Raw genomic sequence first — 25,547 nt, 5'->3', positions numbered from 1 at the left:
CTAAGAATGCATCGTGTTAACATGCGTCCCTGACAGCCATCAGAGCTTCCTAGCAGCACACTGATAGCATTGAGTCATGCGGGTGAGGAAAAAAAACAAAAACATTCCTACCATTTATTGAAACCTTGTATACTTATTGAGCTCCTGCCGGGCACTCCAGCTAGGTATCACAGAAGACCCAGAGATTCCCCAGGTGAAGGGGACTGTGAGAAGCAAATATTTTGAGGAAAAACCTGAACTAAAACAGCAGGTGGGCAGACCATCAAGATGGGAGCCCCTGTGGCTCCCTTTCCCTCCTGTCCTAAAACTGACACAAAAAGTGACATATCACCAACTACAAAAATTCCTAACAGGACAGCAGATTAAAGAAATGGCTTCCGTCAACTGGAAATTATTAGGAATTTCTAAGAGACATTTGATAGGAGCAAAGTAAAGTGAGAAACCAGAGCTCCCGACATTCTGAGGAGTGGTCTCTAACCAAATGGTACCAGGGGTAGAAGCGGCGACCAGCACTAGGAGAAGCAGGTCCTGAGCCCCCATCTGGTGACTGCACCAGAACTGTACTGTATATAATGTGTATTATATACACATCCTCAGGTGTGTATATAATAATAAATGCATCAGGAGGGGACCGAGATTGGGCAGGTAGTCAAGTGGAACTTTAGCTGTACCTTCTTTTTAAAAAATATTTTACATTTAAAATTTAAACATATAATACTCATTTTAAGGAGGATATTTTCTCTCTCTCTCTCTCTCTCTTTTTTAAAAGAAGCAATTGCATTCAGTTGCAGGGATTCAGGATAAATGTCACGCCAGAGGCTGGATTCCTGCTAGGACTTGAAAGCAGAGAAGAGACCAGGAGAGTGTGAGTGAGCAGGTGGAGGTGGGGAAGTGAGCCCTCTTGGGCTATGGTGAGCCAGCCAGGAATGAGGCGTGTGAGGGGACAGGTCTGCAGTGTAGGCTGAGGAAGACTTGGGGTCCAGAATCGGTCATTTTTATTGTGTTCTGTGAACAAAGAAAGTGGAAGATTTCTGAGCCGGGCAGCAATGCCATCCTGGTTTCAATGTATGACTTCTGGTCTGGCACAGATGTCCCAAGTGGTGCAAATGCAGCAAAACTCTAACCAGGAGCTGGTAAAGGGCTAATGTGGACATTTGCTCCAATAACCTGAAGGCTCGATCCCCACAGGGCCAACAGGGATAGGGAAGGAGGAGACACATTTGCGAAAGTTTCTGAGAGCACTCAGCCCGGGTTGGAGGAAGAGAGTGCCAGGATGGAGAGAGGACAGTGGAGACACTCAATGTGATCCGTTCCTGCAGCTGCATCTGGGGGATGAAGGTGGAGATGTCCCTGAATTTAATTCCCAAAAAGTAGGTGACTTTTGACAGAGCAATTCTAGGAGGTGGAGGGGGTCAGTGTGCAGAGCGAGTGGAGGGATGGGTGCTGTGAGAGCTTCTCAGGGTGGCAGCGCTGTTTAAGACCTTGGTAGTAACAGGCAGGAGAGAGACGCCACCGGAGGGAAAAGCTATTTTAGGAATAATCTTATTTATTAAGGAGGGCATCCCTTTCTAAAAGACCCTTGGCCTCTGAGTCAACCCGTTCTCCTAGCTTTCTTCTTCTCTCACTGTGCACTCCATGCTGCTGCTGCTGCTAAGTCGCTTCAGTGTCCGACTCTGTGCGACCCCATGGACTGCAGCCCACCAGGCTTCTCCGTCCATGGGATTCTCCAGGCAAGAACACTGGAGTGGGTTGCCATTTCCTTCCCCAATGCATGAGAGTGGAAAGTGAAAGTGAAGTCGCTCAGTCGTGTCTGACTCTTAGCGACCCCATGGACTGCAGCCTACCAGGCTCCTCCATCCATGGGATTTTCCGGGCAACAGTACTGGAGTGGGGTGCCATTGCCTTCTCTGGTGCACTCCATTGTTTTCAGAAAAAAATCAAGGGCTGGAAGAGGCAATTGGGGAGCTGAAGTGACATTGTACATTCTCCCCAATCTGACTCCCTAGTTACAGTCTGCTCCTTGAACAATTCCCAGGTGAAATGGGTTGTTTTGTTTCTGAATGGTATTTAACAGGGCAGCAAATTTGGAAAGCACTGCTTTTTTCTTTATGGAGTGATACAATGACCCCTTTGTTATGAGGCAGATTGATGAGTACAAACTAGCTGAAGGAATCATACAGGCAGGACACATTTTAAAATACTGTGACTGTTCTACAATATTCTAGCAGCATCACAGGAAGAAGCAGAGGAACCACATGTTAGATTTGCTGAAGCAGGAGGCAGCAGCTCAAGCACGGTGTCTAAACTGGAACCAAAGCAGCCCAGAGTGGCCCTGGTAGGAGGCAGGCTTGAAGGTTGATTTTGCTCCATCTAGTTCTGGGACTTTCAGTCACCTGCCTGCCCAAAACCCCCAAAGAAGGGAGACAAGTGGGAAACAGCTGGGCATGGCCTCTTCTGCCATCAGCGTTTGGAAAAGGTGTGCAGACAGAGACGGGGCTTTCTGAATGATGCTCTGCCCCTCCTAGATTTGGGTCATAAAAGCCCGAGTTCCCTGTTGGATAGATTTGTTTGTTGTGTTTTGATTTTGTGCCAACAATAAGAAATCTGGGTTCCCCTGGTGGCTCAGTGGTAAAGAATCTGCCTGCCCATGCTGAAGACACAGGTTTCAACCCCCGGTCCAAGAAGATCCCACAAGCCCCGGAGCAAGTAAGCCAATACACCACAACTGCTGAGCCTGTGCTCTAGGACCCAGGAGCTGCAACTACCAAAGCCCTTGCTCCCAGAGCACGTGCTGCATGACAAGAGAAGCCACTGCAATGAGAAGTCCGCACACCACAACCAGAAAGCAGCCCCTGCTCGCTGCAACTAGAGAAAAGCCTGAGCACCAGTGAAGACCCAGCATAGCCAAAAATACACAAATAAGTAAAACTAAAAAAAATAAGACATACTGACATACAAATTATATAAGACAGAGAAGGGGGAGAGATTCTCCACTTTCCTCTCTCCCTGCCCACCTGTCTCCGGCTAGTGCCCTCATGGATGAATCCAGGGGAACCCCACTTCTCCAGGAGTTTGAGAAACAGCCCAGAGGATCCGCCCCTGGGAGACAAGCAGATGGGGCTTGAGGAGGAATCCGTGTGCCGACAGGCCAGGACTGCCTCAAAGATGCGTCACATCACTATGTAAGCTTATTTAGCACAATTTAGCTAATTTGAGTTTTCAGTGGGTTCTTCACTTCCTACACCCCAGGGCTCTTCCCCCCTTTGCCATATTTTCCTTATAGACTTCTCGGTTCCTTTCAAAATTTGGGGGTCATGAGGAAGCAGAACTGCTGTCTTCTGGGACACAGGCTCTTTTCTCAAATTCTGGGGAAAGCACTTTGTGGGAACGTGAAGACTGGCTAGAGGATGGATGTGAGGCAGAGTGGAAGAGCCCACGCTGGCCATCAGTTCAGGTCTGGCTGATGCAGGAGGTGGGCCGGCGGAAGACTGTGGATGGGGAGAGTTAGCACGGGAGGCTTAATGAAAGCTGGGAAGAGGACAAGCCTGTTTCCTGTCGCCTTTCCTTTTCAGGAGCCCAGTGCTTCTCTGCTCTTCTGTTGTCCCTCTGCCCTCAACCCTCTTAACTAGAAAAAAGTGAAAGTGTCAGTGACTCAGTCATGTCCCACTCTTTGGGACCCCATGGACTGTAGCCCTCCAGGCTCCTCTGTCCATGAGATTTTCCAGGCAAGAATACTGGAGTGGATAGTATTCTCCAGGAGATCTTCCTGGCCCAGGGATCGAACCTGGATCTCCCTGCATTGCAGGCAGATTCTTTACCATGTGAGCCACGAGAGACGCCCCTTAACCAGAAGCCCAAAGCTAAACGCCTGCAAACACACACACACAAAGAAACCTGTGTTTTGAGCTGAGACGAGATCAATTGTGCCTCCCCGTGAATTCAGTTCCCATTGCTCTCCCAGGGGGACTCGCATGAACCCTTTCATCTCAAATTATGAAATGAAATGCCTTGTACGCAGTTAAAGAAATATGAGGTGTGGGAAGTCTGTTTCACCCTCTTAAAGCATATCAGATGCTTGTCTGCGGAGCATGTTCTGGTAGGCAAAGAGGGCAGCTGAGAAGAGTGGGCAGCGAGAGGCACTGCAGACCACTGGGGAGTGGGTTGGGCTAAGCTGTGGACCACCACCCCACTCCCTGGCCTCTTGGTTGTAAATCAGAGGTCTCCTGCGAACTGAAAAATTAGGTGGAGTAGGATTTCTGCATCGGATAAGAAAACGAGGTCAGTAAAGCCTTAGTGAGAACTGGATGAGACTGGAGAAGAGCTGGAAACCATGCCACTCAGAGCGCCTGCCCCGTGGGTCCAGTTTATCCTGCAGACAGGAGTGGGCGTGGGAGCCAAGGAGGGTGGAGGGAAAAATAAAGAAGCTGAGTGACGAGGTTACGTAAAGAAAAATAGAAGAGGAAAACATGGCCTAATCCAAAAAGAACACACTTACATTTTGATTTCATGTAATATACTTCCTGCCCCTCAGAGTGGGTCTCCCCACCCCCACCCACCCCTCCCACCAACCCACCCCCGTGCTATGTGATACCAGGCAGGGCGGAATCCCTGAGCCCTGCCTGTAACAGCTCGCACAGAAACATCTGCATGGATCTGCCGGTTTTCCTTAAGCTAGGGCCAGCTCAGCTCCTCCAGGGCCGTGTGCAGCAAAGCTGCTGACAGCCCTGCAAGGCAAAGGCAAGAAGTTCTTCCTCGATTACAAAGGGCTCTGTTCCTCCAGACCAGGCAGTGGAGCGTCCTCTAGGGAGGGACGGCAGTCCAGGTGAGGAGTGAGGCGCGTGAGTGGTGAAGACCTTAAACCGGACACTGGGTTAAACCCCAAGGGGCTGTCCCCTCTATCCCTCTCCCCCATCCCCAAACGACAGAAGCCAGGAAATTCCTGCTACAGGAAGTGGCCATGGGGGTGAGGGGTGTAGAGTGAGACCAACCCTGCTGGCTGGCTCACAGTTGGAAGCAAGAGACAAATTCTGCTCAAATTATGAAATAAGCCGATCAATTCCTATCTTGGGAAGTAAGAGCGCATGGTGCCCCCAGAGAGGGTGGGCCAGTCAGGCCCAGACTCTGCCCCAGACATCAGTGGGCGATGCTCCCTGGGAAGCCTGCTCCCCTCTCAGGGGCAGCCGTGCTGTGTCCCAGCACTGGTGGAGATTGCAGGCCTTGCTGTGCTGCAACCACGCAGTAAGCTCTCAGCCCCAGAGATCAGCTGAGCATGAATTCAAAGTCCACTAAGAGGATCGTTTAAAAACATTTCCATGGTGAGGTGGGGCTTGCTGCTGTAGCTTCTTGAGATGACTGTCTGCTATGTGTCTGCCTACCTTGTGAATATATCTACATCCGCTTCTAAAATACCTTCTCGACTTGAATACCTTGAATGTTTTCTTAAATATGACAGGTCTGAGTAGCTGGAGCGGAAGCACTGTGGAACATTCTACAACATTCTCTCCAATCCGTGGTGCTTCCCAGGGGACCACCATTTCAACCCAGTCCACTCTGCCTTGAGAGCCCACAGAGCAAGCTTTTTCCCTTGGCCTGACACCATCCTCCCCATGGCAGTGAACAAATGGGTAAGACATTCAGAGGGCCTGGACGTTTGTCATCTTGACCTGAGTTTGCCTTGAGATGACTTAGCCACTCATGCTATGGAACAAAAGTGGTCCTGGTGAGAAAGCCAGGAGCGACTGACTATGAAAACTTGTCCAGTTCCACCTCTGTTGCTGGCTTACATGCTGGTGGACTCCAGGGACTAAACTCCTCTCATGCTTCCTACTATTCCCATTTTTGTTGCTGTTGTTTAGTTGGTAAGTCACGTCAGACTCTTTCGTGACCCCATAGACCGTGTAGCACATCAGGCTCCTCTCTCTGTCCATGGGCTTCTTCAAGGCAAGAATACTGGAGTGGGCTGCCACTTCCTTCTTCACAGGATCTTCCCTACTTAGGGATAGAACCCAGGTCTCCTACATTGGCAGGCAGATTCTTTACCACTGAGTCACCAGGGAAGCCCTCTTATTTTTAAGGAACACATAAAAATGCAAGCCATATAATTCGGCAAACACATCACACCTTAGGTAATAATCTAAGACATATAGCTAGAAAGCTAGTGATAGCAAAGAAGTGCCAATTAAACAAAAACAGTAGATTTTAGACATGGCCATGAGATGGCTTCTGAAGATCACTTCATGTGTTGCCCTGTTTCCACCTGTCCTAAAACTTCCAGAGAGAGAGAGATTGGAGGTAAGATTATGGCTCTTAAGTAAACAAGCTACTTTTTTCTAAGTCTAATTGGTTAGAACTTAAAGAAAGGACTTATGCTCACATGAATTGTGCAGAAAGGAATTTTAACAAATAGAGAAGCAGTGCCAGACAGCACAGACAGATCAGAATTCAGAGAAGAAATCGCTTTCTGGGAAGAACCCACACCCTGCAAACTCTGCAGTCACAAGAAGTCCTTCTGTGCACTGGGATTTCCTGGTGAATACATTTGGAGGCAGGTATTCACACAGTTAGTAAATAACTGTGTTTACTCACTAAGTATGAGTAACTTGCTTGTCCCCCCAGTAATACTATTAGAGATCGAGCTGCTCTGAGGCCACACCTTTCTGAGGCCACCCTGGATTTCAGGGTTTCTCAGCTGCAGCACTAGTGACGTTTTGGGTTGGATCATTTACTGTTGGTGGGAGGGCGGTCCTGTGCATTGCAGGATGTTTAGCTGCGCCTCCCCACCTCCACCCACGAGATACCTCTGGCACCTCTCTCCCAGTCCTGCAGCCAAAAACACTCCCAGGCATTGCCCAGTTGTTTCCAGGGGATGGAATCCCTTCTCTCCCCCATGATGAGAACCAGTGATGTAAGGGGATGTAGGGACATCTTTTTTCTCCATTGTTTTCTGACAATTAAGTTAGCTCTTAGGGGAGCCCGGAGAGACAGAAGATGTCATTCCCAATGCTGCTGATCCCCAGCAGGTCGATGGAGTGGAGAAGTGCAGAGCAGGTGGGTGCCTGAGTTAACCAGTCCAGTCTGGGCGATAGGTGAAAGGTCACTGTGACTGCAGTTATTCCCACGCCCACCCCAAGCACCTGGGTTTCCCATGAACAAACCGAATCAAGCGCCAAGTGGGCCAGACCCTGCTGCGGCTGTGAGGAAAGAGAAATTCTGGATTCAGAACATAAAAACAACCCTTTGGCAATAGGCAGTGACTATAGCAGAGATGAATAATGGCATGACTCCCTAGAAGAAGCCGTCTTATTTTCATAGCAAAGCTATCTCTGTGTGCTGAGGCACGAGGGAGAATACTGTCTATATACAAAATGCTCCCCAAACATATGATGTTATGCCAAAAACTCTGAAGAGAAGGATATAACATCAAAAACAAACCAAAAAGAAAAAAAAAAAAGGCAAAACTCTCTTGGCTCTGTTCAGTTCAGTTCAGTCGCTCAGTCGTGTCCGACTCTTTGTGACCCCATGAATTGCAGCATGCCAGGCCTCCCTGTCCATCACCAACTCCCGGAGTTCACTCTGTAGACAGAGCTAATGCTTCCTCTACATCGAAAAAAATAATTGCTCTGTGGTCGGTCACATCTGAATGCTGTTGGGTGAGGTAACGCTGTGGTTGCCATGGAGACGTGCTTTTTTAGCAGTGCTGGCATCAGGAAGCTTCACTGAGTTGCCTCTCATCTGTAGCTGAGTGCCTGATATACTGGGGGAAGAAAGTCATGGCCCAAACCAAGACATAGCTCGAGAGGGAGCAGAGCCGTGGCACCAGGGACACTCTCCAGATTTGTCTGGTCTGTAAGGAGACTCCAGTCTCCTTGGTGTGTAAGGAGACCAGTCGGGGGACAGCGGTGGTTTCTGAGCTTCCAGTGAAGGTAAGACAGGGACGGGGTGGAATGTGCATGAAGGCCAGCCTGTGACACTGACTCCTCCTCCCGCTGGCATTCGAATCCAAAGAAGCATCTGCTTTGAACTCTGCCTTTGAAGTGGGAGCTGACTCTTGCTGTCAGCATTCTGGGTTCTCAAAAGAGAAGACAGTTCTGTAGCCACAAATAGACTAGAAAAGGCTTTGACGGTAACATTTGGCTGGACTCGAGCACTCTGAATTCTCCTGGAAGAAGATTCATGGGCCGCGATGCTAACCCACAAACGTCACAGACTTTATGGTGGGACTCAGTGTGGTGTTTTTTCACAAGGAGCAGTATTTATGATCGCCTGGGCAGGTGCCTATACAGCCCGAGCTGCAACTCAGGCTCCCGTTCCTAGTAGCTCTCTCTGTAAGGACCAACTTGTGTCCCTAAGAGGCCGGGTCGGTATCTGACAAATGATGTCTCATGGTTGATGTGTCTGTTTCCAACAAGCCAAGGTTAACAGTCTGGCAGTGGACTGACTACATGTTATAAAGGTTGATCTCACAAAAGAGGATCATGAGTGGCTGACACCACGTTGTGTCCGTGTCATTCTGTGCTCGGGCAGAGGGGCTGGCCCTCATTTACAGCAGAAGAGGCGACATAAAAGCAGAATAATTGGATTTCAAATAGAATGGGAATTTTTGTACCCCATGGGGCTGTGAGGAGGAGACCTATTGTGTGACTTCTGGTTTCCAGGGAAATATGTTTCCTGTGCCACTGCTGAGATGTACTGGGTAAATTCCAGAAGGAATAAGGCAGAGTGAGCTGTGGCTTCTGGCTTCTTTGGCACCTAGAGTGAGAACTGACGCATTTTCTGAAAGAAATAATAGACTACAAACTAACATTCTTGAAGCTTTTAAGACTTTACCTAATCCCAGAAATTTTCTGAAAATATGATGGCTTCCGTTTTCACTTTATGGTATGTCTAGTTGCTAGGGGAGAAGGCAATGGCAACCCACTCCAGTACTCTTGCCTGGAAAATCCCATGGACAAAGGAGCCTGGAAGGCTGCAGTCCATGGAGTCGCTGAGGGTTGGACACGACTGAGCGACTTCACTTTCACTTTTCACTTTCATGCATTGGAGAAGGAAATGGCAACCCACTCCAGTGTTCTTGCCTGGAGAATCCCAGGGACAGCAGAGCCTGGTGGGCTACCATCTGTGGGGTCGCACAGAGTAGGACACGACTTAAGTGACTTAGCAGCAGCAGCAGCAGTTGCTAGGGGAGGTAGTAAAAGAGCAGCTCCTTTTAAAAAACAATCTGAGTCCTGGGTTCCCCTGGTGCCTCAGAGGTAAAGAATCTGCGGGCCAATGCAGGAGACAGGTTCGATCCCTGGACCAGGTTGATCCCACATGCCACAGAGCAGCTAAGCCCGTGAGCCATAACTGCTGAGCCTGTGGTCTAGAGTTGGGGAGCTGCAACTCCTGAAGCCCACGTGCTCTAGAGCCTGTACTCTGCAACAAGAGAAGCCACTGCAATAAGAAGCCCGCACACCACGACTAGAGAGTAGCTCCTGCTCCACAACTAGAGAAAAGCCCACGCAGCAATGAAGACCCAGCACTGCCAAAAATAAAGAAATAAATAAACAAAAATTATATTTTAAAAATAAAACAACTGTGGTCATGAACATTCACCCTGCTTTGCAGTCTGACCAACAGATTCTCCTATTCCCGGTCGCCGTGCCTCTTTTCAAAATTTCATTCCAACTGATGTTCTAACCGGGGACTTAAGGAGAGGACAGCCCATCACGTGATGTGGGACAGATGCATTCAACCCCTGCAGAGAAAGAGAGTTACTTGTAAACACACAAAAACATGGGTGGGAAGTTCACCGGGGAATGTTACTGAGACCTGAGGCTGCTGCAGGGACTGGTCTTCCCTCATTGGGTTAATTTTTACCTTCATGAAATGCTGTTTCCTGTCTCTCCAGCTGGTTTCGTTGCTCTCAGCTCCCACATAGCCAGTTGGGACCCCGCTCTGGGTTCCCCAGCTTTGACTTAACTTCAATGGACGCTTCATCTCACCTCTGCTACTCATGCCTCACTCCTCAGCTCACCTTTTCCAGCCACCTTAGCTTTGGCAGCCTGTAGACCGGCTACCCCAGGTCCTTTGCTTGCCCTTCAGGTTACAGGAGCAAGAGAACTGTGCCACCACGGCTGCCCGGCGTGTGAAGGAACATGCTTTCTGAGAGGGGCATTGCCCTGCAAGTGGAGATCAACCTCTTAGTTCAGCCATTGGCTGCCATCCCACCTCTGAAAGACATCACCCCTTCCCTCCCTGATTCGGCTCCAGCTTTCTTTCCCGACGCTCTCCCTAGCCCAGATGGACCACTGGCAGGTCCTTTCAGACCTTCCTCTCTCTCACCTCTGTGGGTTTTTGACACCTGTGAGAGATTGGCTGAAATGCCCAGCCCCAGCCACTTCTTGAAGCCCATCCTTTCTGTGAAGCTTCCTCTGATCCTGACTGATGGAAAACAAAACAAACTACACTCTTGTCCAGTCCTGCTAAGCATGTCTCATTGCAACGTGCTGGTGCCCAGCAGAGGGGAGCGGGTCTCTCCACCCCTTGAATCACAGGCTTGTTTTGGCCAATGGAATATGAGCAAACACGACACATGGAGGGGCTGGGAAAGCGTGTGTGCATCAGGGCTTTTCCTCTATCTAGCTGATCCGAAACTTTTTTCCACCAGGAGAGTGAGGCTGGACCACAACTGGAGGACAAGACATCCTCTCCATCTCAGCCATCCCAGACAGGTGAGCCAGGCTCCCCTGGACACCCCGGCACTGCTGAGCCAACCCCAGACAGAAGAACTGCCTGGACCCCCTCACAGCTTGCGTGAGACAACAGGTAGGTGTCTTGTGAACCACTGAGTGTTAGAGCAGTTTGTTAGGCAGCAAATCATCCCTTTGCACCTCCCACGTTGGAATTCTCCTTTTATGAAGCGCCATAGCAGCTCAGCTTGGGCTTCCCTGGTGGCTCAGAGGTTAAAGCGTCTGCCTGCAATGCAGGAGACCTGGGCTCGATCCCTGGGTCGGGAAGATCCCCTGGAGAAGGAAATGGCAACCCACTCCAGTATTCTTGCCTGGAGAATCCCATGGATGGAGGAGCCTGGTGGGCTACAGTCCATGGGGTCGCAAAAGAGCAGCTCAGCTGGTAAAGAAACTGCCTGCAATGCAGGAGACCCTGGTTCGATTCCTGGGTCAGGAAGATCCCCTGGAGAAGGGATAGACTACCCACTCCAGTATTCTTGGGCTTCTCTGGTGGCTCAGACAGGAAAGAATCCACCTGCAATGTGGGAGACCTGGCTTCAATCCCTGGGTTGGGAAGATCCCCTGGAGGAAGGCATGACAACCCATTCCAGTATTCTTGCCTAGAGAATCCCATGGACAGAGGAGCCTGGCAGGTTCCAGTCCACAGGGTTGCAAAGAGTCAGACAACTGAAATGCCTTCACACGTACACAATTCAACGTGTAGACAATTCCCTGTTCTCTACATTTGGAAGTATAAACAATATAAACCTGATAATTCTGTAAGTAATTTTTATAATTATGATGTAAATCTATTCTATCCTTAAAATATTTAAAATAAGCCCTTTATGGGAAAAAAAATTTTTGAGCCTCTTTTACCGAGTAACAGAATCTGACAATCAGCTGGTCCAATGAGCTAGCATAAATAGAGATAGTTGTGGCTGGGCTCTGGCGGGGCTCCTCCCCTGCTTTGGAGCAGAGGGAAGTTGAAAAGGAGGTCGCTGTTAAAAGCCAGCCTTTGGAGCCATTTGGACCGCAATGTGTGTACTGGTTCTATCAGGCACTGCTCGGGGCCCTGGGAGGACGACCTCTCTCTCTGAGAGTCTCCATTTCTTTGTCATTGGGTGAGCAGCCATCACCCCTCCTCCATGTCCTCCTGTTGCTTCTCTCCCTGCTACAGAGGCCGTGCATCTTGTCTGAAGAAGATGCTCATGCCAGCAATGCCTGCCAAAGGCCCCATTTTATAGTTTTGTTTATTTGTTTATTTATTTTGGGCTGCGCTGAGTCTTCCTTGCTGCTTGGGCTTTTCTCTAGTTGTGGCCAACGGGGACTATGCTCTCGTTGTGGTGTGCAGGCTTCTCTTGCAGAGCACAAGCTCTAGGGCGCACGGGCCTCAGTAGTCGTAGCACAGGGCCTCGTAGTTGCACTTCCCGAGCTCTAGAGCACAGGCTCAGTGGTTGTGGTGTACAGGCTTGGTTGTGTGAGGCATGTGGGATCTTCCCAGACCAGGGATCAAACCAGTGTCTTTTGCATTGGCAGGCAGATTCTTTACCACTGGGCCACCAGGGAAGCCCCAAAGACCCCATTTTAAACTCAACCAATTAAGGACAATCAAACCTGTCAGTCCTAAAGGAAATCAGTCCTGAGTATTCATTGGAAGGACTGATGCTGAAGCTGACACTCCAATACTTTGGCCACCTGATGTGAAGAACTGACTCAATGGAAAAGATCCTGACACTGGGAAAGATAAATGGCAGGAGGAGAAAGGGACGACAGAGGATGAGATGGTTGGATGGCATCACCAACTCAATGGACATGAGTTTGAGCAAGCTCGGGGAGTTGGTCATGGACAGGGAAGCCTGGCATGCTGCAGTCCATGGGGTCGCAAAGAGTCGGAAACGATTGAGCAACTGAACTGAACTGAATTAAGGACTGCCGGAAATGCCATCTTCATCTCCTGTAACCTTCATCTTGCAATGGCTATTGAGTTCTGCCTCCATACATCGTGGCCATTTGCACAGCTATAAAACACGTTCTCCACCTAGACTCACCACAAGCTGTGAGCCTGGATGGACCGCACCAAATGTCAAGGGAATGGAAGAGACAGTGGTGCTGGAGAACGTGGCTGCATCAGACACTTAATTTCACCATCCGAATAGCTCTTCAATCTGTCCATTCCCACAGCTGCCACTTTAGTCCAAGCTCCATCCTGCCTTACCTACACACCTGCAGGTGCCTCCTTCTTACCTGGAATACACAGATAAAGCAGAGCCTACATGGTCTTCTGTGAGGATCACTTATTTAGGAGTAGTCCCAGGAATCAGAAGGGAGGGACAGGCAGACGGGGAGAGAAGGAATGTTCATATACAAGTGTATAAGTGGGGTCACCTCTGTGGAGAGTAGAGCCTGACGGCCCAGGAGGAGGGTTTATCCATCGTCTCCTGTTCTCCACTGGCTGAGGACTGCTCCTGGAAGCACAAGCTCTCCTGTAGTTTGAGTCATTCCTACAGGTGCCCCAATAGCTTCCTCATCATTGAGGTCACTGCAGGAAAAGGTGAACCTCAGGCTAGGGTTGTGAGTGTGAGGCGGAGACTGCCTGGGAGTGTCCACCACGGCCGAGGCTGAACGCAAAGGGGATGCTGAACAGGCGAGGGGCAGGGCTGCCGAGGCTTCCTGTGCAATCTCCTAACTGTATAATCTCTTCCTGTACCATCTCTGCCCTCCTCCGTGCTGGCTCCTTGCTTTTTTCTGCACAGGAGCAACAGTGATTATGTTTTCAAAACATTAACTGGATCTGTCACATATACACTCCAAACTCTAGGGCTTAAATCTGTGGATAAAGATCAGGCTTCTCTGGAGGCTTGGCTGTAAAGAACCCGCCTGCAATGCAGGAGCGGCAGGAGATGCGGGTTTGATCCCTGGGTTGAGAAGATCTCTTAAAGAAGGAAATGGCTATCCACTCCACTATTCTTGCCTGGAAAACCCCATGGACCGAGGAGCCTGGCATGCTACAGTCCATAGGTCGCAAAGAGTCAGATACAACTGAAGCAACTTAGCATGCATGCATGTATGGATAAAGGTCACAACCCTAAGATGGCTTGGGGAGCCCTGCCACCTCTGCCCACTGCTCCTGCCCGCCCCCACCTCACTCTTCTGGAATGTGCCCCCACCTCACTGTCTCGGAACAGGCCACCCTCCTGCTTGCCCTGTGCTGTGACCACACTGACCACAGGGCCTTTGCACATGCAGTTCCTTCTTTCACCACAAACCCCTGCTTGTCCTTCATCTCTCAGCTCAAGTGTCGCTCCCACAGAGGAGCCTTTCGAACTCTATCTCTGGGATGGGCCAGGGTCCCTTGTCAAGCCTGTTAGAGAACGCCACATTCTCCTTTCAGGGGATCTGCTGTCAGCATTTGCCTGATGGGGGAAGGGGAGGGGGCCGTAGGTAGAAGAGAGCAACCGACTTCTTAATCCATAGCCTTTGGGATATTAGGAAATCCCTACCTGTTCTCATGGTACCAACTAAACTATCAGGTAAATAAAAATAAATCAAAGCAATAAGACAATTGCAAAACCCCTAACTGGTCAACTGGTTGCTCTGGTCACTGTGTCTGGATGGCTGCCCCTTCAGGACCTGCCTGTCCCAGGGCATCCTCATCTATGGAGCCTGCTCCCTACCAAGCTGTATCTGACTGCTGCAGAACACACGTTTTTCCCTTCCAGAGACAAGAAGGGTCTGGAGAATGTTTCCTCCTGGGTCTTTATCCAAGTTCTGAGGTTCCCCACTTCCTGAAGGGCTAATGCTGGCTGAAGCTGGGGAGCCTTGTGGTTAGCAACAGTCTGAGCATCGAACTACCAGGACTTTCTCAGAGAAACAGATGGAGGTATTTTCACTCACCTAATCTGAAGAGATCACAAAACTTGGGCAGTAAGTTTAACTTTTAAACTCTTGAGAGTCCCTTGGACAGCAAGGAGCTCAAACCAGCCCATCCTGAAGGAAATCAACCCTGAATATTCATTGGAAGTGCTGAAGCTAAAGCTCCAGTACTTTGACCACCTGATGCAAAGAGCTGACTCATTGGAAAAGACCCTGATGCTGGGAAAGATTGAGGGCAGGAGGAGAAGGGGATGAAAGAGGATAAGATGGTTAGACAGCATCACTGATTCAATTGACATGAATCTGAGCAAACTCTAGGAGACAGTGAAGAATAGGGAAGTCTGGTGGGCTATAGTCCATGGGGTTCCAAAGAATTGGACACGACTGAGAGACTTCACTTTCACTTTTCACTTTCATGCATTGGAGAAGGAAATGGCAACCCACTCCAGTGTTCTTGCCTGGAGAATCCCAGGGATGGGGGAGCCTGGTGGGCTGCCATCTATGGGGTCGCACAGAGTCGGACACGACTGAAGCGACTTAGCAGCAGCAGCAGCAGAGCGACTGAACAACAACAAGTTTGACTTTTAAACTCTCTGGCAACTGAGACTGAAAAAGGGGGGCAAAGTTCTTGAATACGGAAAATTTTCATCCGGGAATGTGTCTGAGTTTTTGGAAGAGCTGACAGCTTTTAACCTTTCTCTCCAAAACCCAGCCCGCCTTCCCTAATTATAGTCCCTTCCTTCTTCTCTTTAACAGCTTGATTGAAGCATAGTTGATATACGGTAAACCACATATGTTTAATGAATGCAGTTTCAGGAGTTTGGGCACAAACGTGCACCCGTGATACCATCACCCTGTTTTCAGAGTAACTGACCTACCATCACCTCCGAACACTGTCCGGGACACACTGTCATTGTGTCCCTCTGTTTGATGGTTGTGTGCCTAGTGACAGGTTAATGTGACACCTACTCTCTTAACAAAGTTTTAAGTGTACAATACAGTTTTGTTGACCATAAGCCCTACATGGTACAGCAGATCTCTAGAACTAATTCATCTTGCATAACTAAAACTTTCCCTGGAGGAGGGCATGGCAACCCATTCCAATATTCTTGCCTGAGAAATCCCATGGACAGAGGATCCTGGCATGCTACAGTCCAGGGGGTGGCAAAGAGTCAGACACCACTGAAGGAGAGCACAGCTGAAACTTTATACCTACTGAACAGCAGCTTCCCACTTCCCCCTCCTCCTTCTCCAGTAACCATTGTTCTACTTTCTGCTTCTGTGACTATTTGAGATTCCTCATATAAGGGGCATTGTGCAGTATTTCCCCTTTGCTGTCTGACTATGGACTTCCCAGGCAGCTCAGTGTAAGAAATCTGCCTGCCAAACAGGAGACTCGGGTTCAATCCTTGGGTTGGAAGAATCCTCCTGGAGTAGGGCAAGGCAGCTCACCAGTATTCTTGCCTGGAGAATTCCATGGACAGAGGAGCCTAGTGGACTACAGTCCACAGGGTTAAAAAGAGGTGGACTCAACTGAGCGACTCAACAACAGCAGCAGCAGCAGTCTGGCTCATTTCACTGTCCTCTAGGTTCACCCAAGTTGTTGCAAATGGCACTCAGTGTCCATTGACAGACAGGTGGATAAAGAAAATGTGAAATGTGCACACAGGGGAACATTACTCAGTCTTCAAAAAGAAGGAACGCAGTCCCTCTCTTCTTCATTCATCCTTTTTTAAAATTTAATTTTTTATTTCTAAAAAAATATTTATTTATTTGGCTGTACCGGGTCTTAGTTGTACTTTGGATCTTTAGTTATAGCATGTGGGATCCAGTTCCCCAACCAGGGATTGAGCCTGGGCATCCTACCCTGGGAGCGGGCAGTCTTAGCCACTAGACCACTAGGGAAGTTTGTAATCTTTGTTTTATGTTGTGGTACAGTTGACCTCCTTAATTTATCTGTGTTTTTAAGCTCCCACCCCTCAGAACACCCCATTCTTTATTTTCTGCCTCCTGACTCCCCTTTGCCTTGGCTTTCTCTCTCCTGTGTCCTCTTCTTCCTCCTGCTGCTCAGCCGTGTCCTCTCCCCTGCCCCTAACTCTGCCTCCCTTTCCTTCCCCACATCCATCCATGAACTTCCTGTTCCTTCCATTTTCACCTTCTGAAGTGCTTCCAGCAACATGGAAGACTTGAAAGGGAAGAGAACGGGACATGACTGTCCTGAACATTCCTTTCCAGCCCTTTTCCCCAAGGACTGCAGAATATTTCAGGCCCAATGCTGTTCTCTCTCTCTGAAGCTGCGCCTCTGCCATCCCTCGTCCCTCCTAAGAGCCTGGAGCAGATGCCCCTTGGGCTTCCAGGGAAGGAGCGACACAACCCCCATCGCCTCTCCCTCCCCATGGTGCTGTCAGGCACCTCCCAGCAGGGTGCACCTGTGTCCGAGAGCCAGGCCAAGTTCCCTGCTGGGCCGGGGTGAGTGAAGCGTCGCCCCCCTGCCCCTGCAACCCAGCCTCGGACAGCTGCTGCCCACCAGGGGCACGGATTGATGGAGCCTCTCCAGAGAAAGCCGCCTCAGCTCGCCTTACAGGCAGAGTCACTAATGATTTGGCACCAACAGAGCACAAAAATCTTTACAAGAAAGTTGCCCTGTATCAGTCAGAAGAGCAGAGCCAGTTGTTAATACTTTATTATGGTGTATCTCCAGAGGTGGGTGTGGTGAAGGGAAGCCTGAGGAGTTACTTCCATGCATAGATAGACCCAAGCCTGATGTTTGCGGAGTCTAGATATCACCCTGGCCAGAATTCCTTTTCCTTTTTCCTCCAGAGAGGGAAAATAAAAACCAGGTCTGTCCACTTTGCTGGTCAAGGCAGGTCGTTTGGTTCAACAACAGATGGCACTGGGATGCCTTGGAGCTGTCCTCATTGCCAGGGATAGCTGTATGATGGGCATAGCCCCAGCAGCCTTTCTGTCCCCATGAGGCCCAACCCATGAGCATTTATTTGGGATCCTTCCCAAATCAGGCAGGGGCCAAAGGATATCAGCTGGTGATCCCAAATCAATACACTGTTCTTCCACCATTTTTCTTCTTGTTTGGCTGTCTTTGGAATTTGTGTCTGAGAGGAATGTCCAGGGCAGTTTGTAGATGAGGTTTATGGATTGTGAGCTAGGGGAGAGACAGGGAGGGGAGGAGGAGGGAATAGGGAGAGGTTGGAGTGGTGTGAGGAGGAGGTGACGGTGGTTTGATGGGGTGATGGAGGAGGGAAGCGGGGGGTGTGTATCACTGTGGGCAGAATACGGCCTTCAATTTTCTTCATGGCTTGTAGTAGGTGCCTGTCCCCAGGGCTGCATGTGGGGCTGGATCCCACATGTGTCTGCTACCACCTGGAACCTGCCAGAACCCAAGCAGCCACCTGCCCAAGTTCTAGGCCTTTCCTGTGAGGCACAGGTGGGCACTTAAGGGAAGGGCAGGGGTGGGTAATGGCATTAGTGGTCTTGACCCTGGAGCCCGATGCTGGAGGCTGTTTCAGCTCTGGGTGCCAGAGGTGGGGGCGTCGTGCTAGGGCAGCCTTGCCTTGGTGAAGCCTGCTTTCCTTCCTGGAAGAGACTTGAGCCCCCTTGGAGGTTTTCAAAACCAAGTCAGGCTACAGGAAGGGAAGGGGGCATCCTTCCTGTCTCCTTTGGTTTATCATTTCTTCCTGCTCGTGGACATTGTGCCTGCATCGGTTCAACCACTATATTTTTTCCAGGCAGCATTTCCTTGGTCAAGGCGCTGTGATAAGCTGCCCCTAGGGCCCCTGGCACCCCAGTGATGTGGCTGCCTGCCCCCCATGGGAAAGGAGAGACACTGGCCCTTTGGAAAGAGACTCAGTGACCCCAGGGCCACAGAAGAACAGCAAGGCAGACGAACCTCTGTACATATCCACCCCTCACCCACCTCGTCTCCAAATGCAGTTGGTTTTTAATGGTCCCCCAGGAAGGAGACGAGACTCTGGCTTCAGCATCCTGTATCAGCTTCTAACAGCCCCACGAGTGGGCTCAGAGCTCCAGAAGGAATCCTGTGCCCAGGGACCTTCTTTGTATGTCTCTGTCACCATGGCATCAGGCTCCTTTGAGCCCTGTTTGACGCTATTTCATCAAGCCCTTGATGAAACCCTGTCTTTGGCTTTTGCTAACTTACAACACATCTTCATGGCCTCTGGGGTCCCAGGGGCACAGAGCCTGGACCAAACGCCAGACCCTATCCTCCGGTCCCGCAGGCGAGCATAGGCAGGGCATCTGAAGTGCCAAGTGGCCCATTTGTGAGTGGATAGATGAGGGTGACCTTGCTGCCCGAGCAGGGCCTGGCGGGCTCGGCCGGTGCAGCGCGTCCTGTCACCCGGCACCCTGACCTGGTTCACTGCTGGCTGAGGCCGGAGCCCAGGCAGCAGGCCCGACTCAGCCGCGTCCTCTGGCCTCACACAGCATTTTTGTCATGAAGCTTGGCAAGGACCGCTGAGTCCTTTCTGTTACTCCAGAATCATGCTCTGGGGAGGGGAGGAGCTCTGGCCAGCCTGTCTGGAAGAATAGGTGGAGGCTGCTGAGGTGGGATTTCAGTTGCTGTGAGGGTTTGATGTGCTGGGAAAGGGGGGAGGTGACTGATGGTATCCCTGAGGTGCAGAAGCCCGAAGCCGTATGCAGAGTGTGGGGAATCCAGCCTGGGCAGCGGGCCCGTCAGGCCAGTCTAGGAAGACTGCTTCAGTCTTGGCAATGGTCAAGCCCTCAAGGGCCATGACCACACCACTTATTTATTTGTATTCCCTCGTGTAACCCAGCATGGAGCTTTGTCCAAGTAGCCAGACTAGCTCAATGATCCAGGGGGTACAGCCATCAGCACGGCAGTCTGGGTTCAGATCCTTGCTCTGTTGTTCAGCCCTGGGACTCAGGAGAGTTAACTGCCCTCTCTGGGCCTCAGTGTGCTCATCTGTTAAATGGACGTGGCGAGAGTGCCTGCATTATGAGGCTGCTGCCTTTAGAACAGTGTTTGGCTGATTTGCTACTGCTTTGAGGCACATGGCAAGTGTTGGTGAAATGGAAAGCTGGAATCCAGGTGGCATCACACTGTCAGACAGATGCCCATGGTCTTAGCTTTGGGCCCCTTGACTCTAGAGGAAGCCCAGATGGCTAAAAAAAACCCAGCTGCCACCTAAACAGACATTTCTCCAAAGAAGACATACAGATGGCTAACATGAAAAGATGCTCAACATAGCTCATGATTAGAGAAATGCAAATCAAAACTGCAATGAAATATCACCTCACACCAGTTAGAATGGCCCTCATCAAAAAGTCTACAAACAATAAATGCTAGAGGGGGTGTGGAGAAAAGGGAGCGCTCTTGCACTGTCGGTAGGAATGTAAATTGATGCAGACACTATGGAAGACAGTATGGAGACGCCTTAAAAAACTAGGAAGAAAACAATCATATGACCCTGCACTCCCAGGCATATACCCTGAGGAAACCAAAATTGAAATAGACACATGTACCCCATTCTTCACTGCAGCACTATTTACAATAGCTAGAACATGGAAGCAACCTAGCTGTCCATGAACAGATGAATGGATAAAGAAGCTGTGGTACATATACACAGTGGAATATTACTCAGCCATAAAAAGGAATGCATTTGAGTCAGTTCTAATGAGGTGGATGAACCTAGAAACTATTCTACAGGGTGAAATAAGTCAGAAAGAGAAAGATAAATATTATATTCTAATGCATATATATGGAATCTAGAAAAATGGTACTGAAGACTTTATTTACAGGGAAGCAACAGAGAAACAGATGGGTAAGCTGGGCAAGAAGCCCACCACCAATTCCAGCCCTTCTGTTGCACCCCCATCCCAGCTCTCTCTCCCTCTCTTCACCTTTCTGTCCATCCACAGGAGATTGAGAACGTCAGCCAACAGCCCTCCAGGTCCAGAGGCTGGACTTCAGGGTACCAGGGCGCTCAGTCCTGTGGATTCGGAGACTCTGGGGTACCGGGGACGAGTAACTGGATTCCAGAAGCCTCTGTCCTCTGGGAGGCGGTGTCAGATCCAGCCTAGGCCCTGCACCTGTGCAGGGAGTAACGTCGCCGGAGGGCATACATTCGCCTATGCATTCCCCTCTTGGCTGTGGTCACCCCAGGCCACCCCTTCGGGCTCTGCACTCCGTCAAGCTCATCACTGTGTCTAAAGAAACTCCTTAGAGAGCTCAGGTTCTCCCTGCCAAGGCAGGACCAGCTGAAGAAGGATCTGGAGCTGGAGGGGCCTAGGGAGGGGTGACAGGGAGAGCGTTGGTCCCTTTCGGTTCCCAGGCTCCAGCTGCTCCGGATCCTCTGACCAGCATCAGGGTCCCTGCGGCTCCTGCTTTCCCAGGGTCTAGAGCCATGCCTGGCACTCAGCGGCCTCAAATATACCTTGACTGGGGATGGGCATTGTGGAGAGGGGCAGGGGGGCTCTCAGCGCTCTGGAGCACCCTGTTTTCCTCCTACAACAACCAGGGGTGGGGGCGGAGAAGCGAGTACAGGGTGTCTCCAAGGTTCTCAGCCTCTCTCCTGCCATCCTGCCTACCTTTACCACTCAGTGCCACACCTGCCTCCCCCGGCTCCAGCCCGTTACCACAGCTTCCCGCCCCTCCTCCATTTTTTGATGTTAAATGCACATACAAGGTCTCATCAGTGGTCTTAAGAATCAAAGTCTTCCGCTAAAGAAATAAATCTCTAAGATGACAGACTTCAGGCATCAACAAGAGAGAGGAAAGCCTGTCTTGGGGAGGGGGTGACAATGGGGACTTCCAGAGGCACAGAAAATTCCCTTGAGACCCAGCTCCCCCACCAGCCTCACCCAGAGCATCCTGTGTTAGCTCGATGGCACTAGCAGGGAGTCACCCAGAGCCTGGATGAGGCCCATCTGAGTATGAAAGCTGATGACACGGATGCGGGGGGCTGAGCAAAAGCGGCCCTAGGGTGCCTTTCTTCTCAACACAGCCCCTGACTGCAGCCAGTCCAGTGGCGAGCGGTCAGCAGTCGGGGAGTGTGGCTGCCCGGCCCACCTTCCTGGCTGCCTGGGTGTGGTCTTGCAAGGGGGAGGCTGGGCTGTGAAAACAGACGATGTCAATTTCAGGCAGCGTTTGCGGAGAATACTGTTCCACTTGCTCATTCTTCTTAGAACTCCCCCCAAAACTTGATTCGATCAGCCGTGGATGAGAAAGGCCTGTTACCATAGCAACACCACTGTGAGAATGAGAAAAATCAGCAACAGAGCAGGCTGGGCTCTCATCTGGAAGCGGGCACCAGGAGGGTAAAGAAACAGAGCAAATCCCGGGTGACCCTGAGCCCACCATGCTCCCTGTGGTTGAACTTTCATCCCACGTGGGACCCCAGGAAAGGCACAGGGCGCCCCCAAGATGATTATGCCTAGGGACACATACCTGTTCATTGCCTGGTTTCCATTAAGCCAGCCTGGACTCTTTAGTCCTGTGTTTATTTTCGTGGCTAATGTAACTCATGCAGACTGATGAATCTGCATGCTTCTTTTTCTTATATTGTTTCCTGTTTAGTGGAACGTGTTCAGTATTTCTGTGCATATTAATTTCTTATCTGATGCTGCCAAAGGGAACCATGGCCCTTATTTCCTCTTCCAAGGCCATGGCCTGGATAAGGTTCACAGTCAAAGGGAGAGAACCTTTGCGAAAGCTGAAGCGTTTTGGTCCAGCCTCTACACCCTTCTGGAGTTGGACAAGCTGGAGTTTCTAAAGAGAAATCGTTGGCTGGCTGGATTCAGTGTCCCAGCCCAGGGCCAGAATGAGATGTTCAGGAAAGGTGTTTCTAGGAGGCATGCGGCTTTGAAAATTTCCAAGTCTGCACTTGAAGATTTGAGATAAAGTGACCCTCCTACCTTTCTGAAGCTCTCTTTCTGCCAGTTTCCTCAGAGACCCACATACCAGCCTATCTCGGGGCCTGGCCAGAACTAATAGCCCTGGGTTTGGAAATATCCCCCAGTATAACCTCCTCCAAGGGTTTTACCCTTCGCTCAGAACTCCACTGGGCCTTTTAAAGTAGATTGAATCCATATGTTTCTGATTCATTTACACTTTACTCATCAGAAATGTTCCCTTTTTTATGAGTGATTTGTTGTCTTAAGATGCCTTTGCAGTCTTGTTTATAAGCATGTCTTACCCCCTTAGAAACAAGATACTGTGTCTTGTTAAGCATGGGGGTAGGGGCGGAGGTGGTAAAAATGTAGCTTCAGGTCTGAGTTTGTTTTGGGTCACAAGAGGAAATGCAATGTTTCAGCAGAGCTGTTCGGTGTAAGTGTCAAGAGATTTGTCTTTTCTGCTCAGAGTATTGGGCTTCAAAGTGAATATCCATCCCCTCCTCCTAGATTGAAAACTCAGCTTCTCTGAGCAGCTGTGTAGCCATAGGCCGATCACTTAATCTCTTTTCTCCTCAAATCCTTCATCTGTAAAATGGGGATAATAGTGGTCCCTGCCTCACAGGGCTGTTGTAGTAATAACGTGATGTGGCTGTTATAAAAGTGTGAGTCATACAGAATTAGCCAGAGTTTCTTTAAACAGTGCCAAGCCCATGCATTCTCTATCCTTTCCACCAATATGCCACCCCTCTGATCCACTTTGCTCCAATGAATCGTCCAGGACTCAGCTCAAATATCACCGATCTTAACACCTTCTCTGCTCACCAGTCTTGACCGACATTTTCTCCTCTGTGTCCCTGCAGCATCTTACACATGCCTCCACTGTCAGTCTCACCACTTGGCTTTATGTTTCTATGACTTGACTTCCCCCCAGGGAAACTGACATCTCCTTGAGGGCAGTAAAGTGATTTTTATCTTGGTTTGACCCCTAGGAGATGCTCAACAATAGTTTGAAATTAAGGAGATAGAAACAGAAAACAGGACACAATGGTGCTCGCTCTTTTTTTGTACTCAGGATGAATCCAGTTAGCTCTATTTTGTGAGAACTCTGGCTTTACAAGAAAGGCGACAGATGGAGTAAAGCAGTGGAGACACTGTCTCCAAGGTGAGTGGGGTGGGGGGTGGCCAGAGAGAGAAAGGAACCAGAGAAGACTTGGGATTTGAACCACAGAGACCAAGCCAAGTTTCCTGGAGAAGGTGGAGAGTTCATTTTGGGATGTGCTGAACATAACATTCATGTTAAACTATCTTGCAAAATATGGATGTGTGGGCTGGAGAAAGCTTGGAGCTACAGATGTTGAAACACCGAGGGAACATTTGAAGTCAGGGTGGGTCATACCATCCAGGAAGCATGGTCTCTGAGGCCTTAGAACATAAACTGTCAGCCAGTATCATTTTTTCTAGACACTTAGAGCATAAAGTTAGGTTGTTCATTAGAGACCTTTCTATAGCATTTACAACTATAAATTTCCCTCTTAACACTGCTTTCACTGCATCCCGTAAGTTCTGGTATGTTATGTTTTCATTTTCCCTTGTCTCAAGGTAGTTTCCCAATTTCCCTTGTGATTTCTTCTTTGACTCACTGGTTGTTGAAAAGTATGTTGTTTAATTTCCACATATTTCTGGATTTTTCAGTTTTCCTTCTGCTATTGATTTCTAATTTCATTCCATTGTGGTTGGAAAAGATATTTTGTATGATTTCAGTCTTTTTAAAGACTCTATTAAGACTTGTTTGGGGGCCTGTCCTGGACATTGTTCGTCGTGCAATTGAGAGAAATGTGTATTGTGCTGTTGTTGGGTGGAGTGCTCTGTATGTGTCTGTTGGGCCCAGCTGGTTTCTAGGTTGGTTCAAGTCTTCCATTTCGTTATTGGTCTTCTGTCTGGTTACTTAAAGTAGGGTATTGAGTCTCCTACAATATATTATTACAGAGCTGTCTTTTTCTTCCTTCAATTCTTTCAATATTTGCTTTATATATTGGGACTCTGATTCCTGTTGCATATATGTTTACATTTGTTACATTTTCCTGGTGAATTGACCCTTTTATCAATATATAATGTCTTTGTCTCTTACAGTAGTTTTTGACTTAAAGTATATTTTATCTGGTATTTGTATAGCCACCTCAGTTATGTTTTGGTTACTATTTGTATAGAATATCTTTTTCCATCTTTCACTTTCAATTTATGTGTCCTTAGATCTAAATTTCTTATAGGCAGCATAAAAGTAGATCATACTTTTTACTTTTTATCCATTCTGCCAGTGTATGCTTTTTGATTGGGAAATTTAAGCTAGTTACATTTAAAGTAATTATTAACAGGGAAAGACATGCCATTTTGCTATTTGTTTTCTGTATGTATTATAGCCTTTTTTTGTCCCTCATATCCTCTATTACTGCCTTCCTTTGTATTTAGTTGATTTTTTTTTTTTTTGTAGTGACATGTTTTGATTTCCTCCTCATTCCCTTTTGTGTATGTTCTACATGTGTTTTCTTCGTGGTCACCATGGGGATTTATATTACCATTCTAAAGTTATAACAATCTATTTTGAATTGATACCAACTTAACTTCAGTGACATACAAAAACTCTACTCCTTTACAATTCTATTTGCCCCCAACTTTATGCTATCGATGCCACAAATTACATCTTTATATCTTATATACTAGTTAACAAAGACTTTCTCCATGTATTTACCTTTACCAGAGACCAACATCTTCCCAGGGCTGTGAGTAGCTTTATAACATCCTTGCACTCCAACCTGAAGAAATCCCTGCAACATCACATGTAGGGCACAACCAACCAGTGGTAATGAATTCCTTGTTCTTGCTTATCTGGGAATGTCTTACTATCTCCCTTATTTTTGAAGGAGAGTGTTGCTGAATATAGAATTCTTACATGATAATTTTTTTTTTTTTCCTTTCAGGACTTTAAATATATCATCCCATTGACTTCTGGCCTCCAAATTTTCCAATAAGAAATTGGCTGATAATCTTACTGGGTATTCTTTATATACAATGAGTAACTTTCCT

At 48.9% G+C, this 25,547-nt stretch overlaps 1 long non-coding RNA gene across 2 annotated transcripts; it reads left to right on the top strand.

Moving 5' to 3' along the window:
- The first annotated feature begins 1,188 nt into the window (after window positions 1–1,188).
- Window positions 1,189–12,985, top strand: LOC147342172 (uncharacterized). Of its 2 annotated transcripts, XR_015157377.1 has the most exons (4): window positions 1,189–1,370; window positions 5,453–5,624; window positions 10,646–10,803; window positions 12,243–12,985. It is a non-coding gene; the product is annotated as an uncharacterized LOC147342172 (long non-coding RNA). The 2 variants fall into 2 exon arrangements; XR_015157376.1 differs by lacking the exons at window positions 1,189–1,370; window positions 5,453–5,624 and adding an exon at window positions 7,715–7,922.
- Window positions 12,986–25,547: the final 12,562 nt, after the last annotated feature.

Source organism: Bos grunniens, chromosome 29 (genome assembly GCF_055505025.1).
Source record: "Bos grunniens cultivar Pamir isolate PY7600 chromosome 29, Bosgru_T2T1.0, whole genome shotgun sequence".
Classification (NCBI taxonomy): domain Eukaryota; kingdom Metazoa; phylum Chordata; class Mammalia; order Artiodactyla; family Bovidae; genus Bos; species Bos grunniens.
This window is presented reverse-complemented; position numbering and strand designations above follow the sequence as displayed.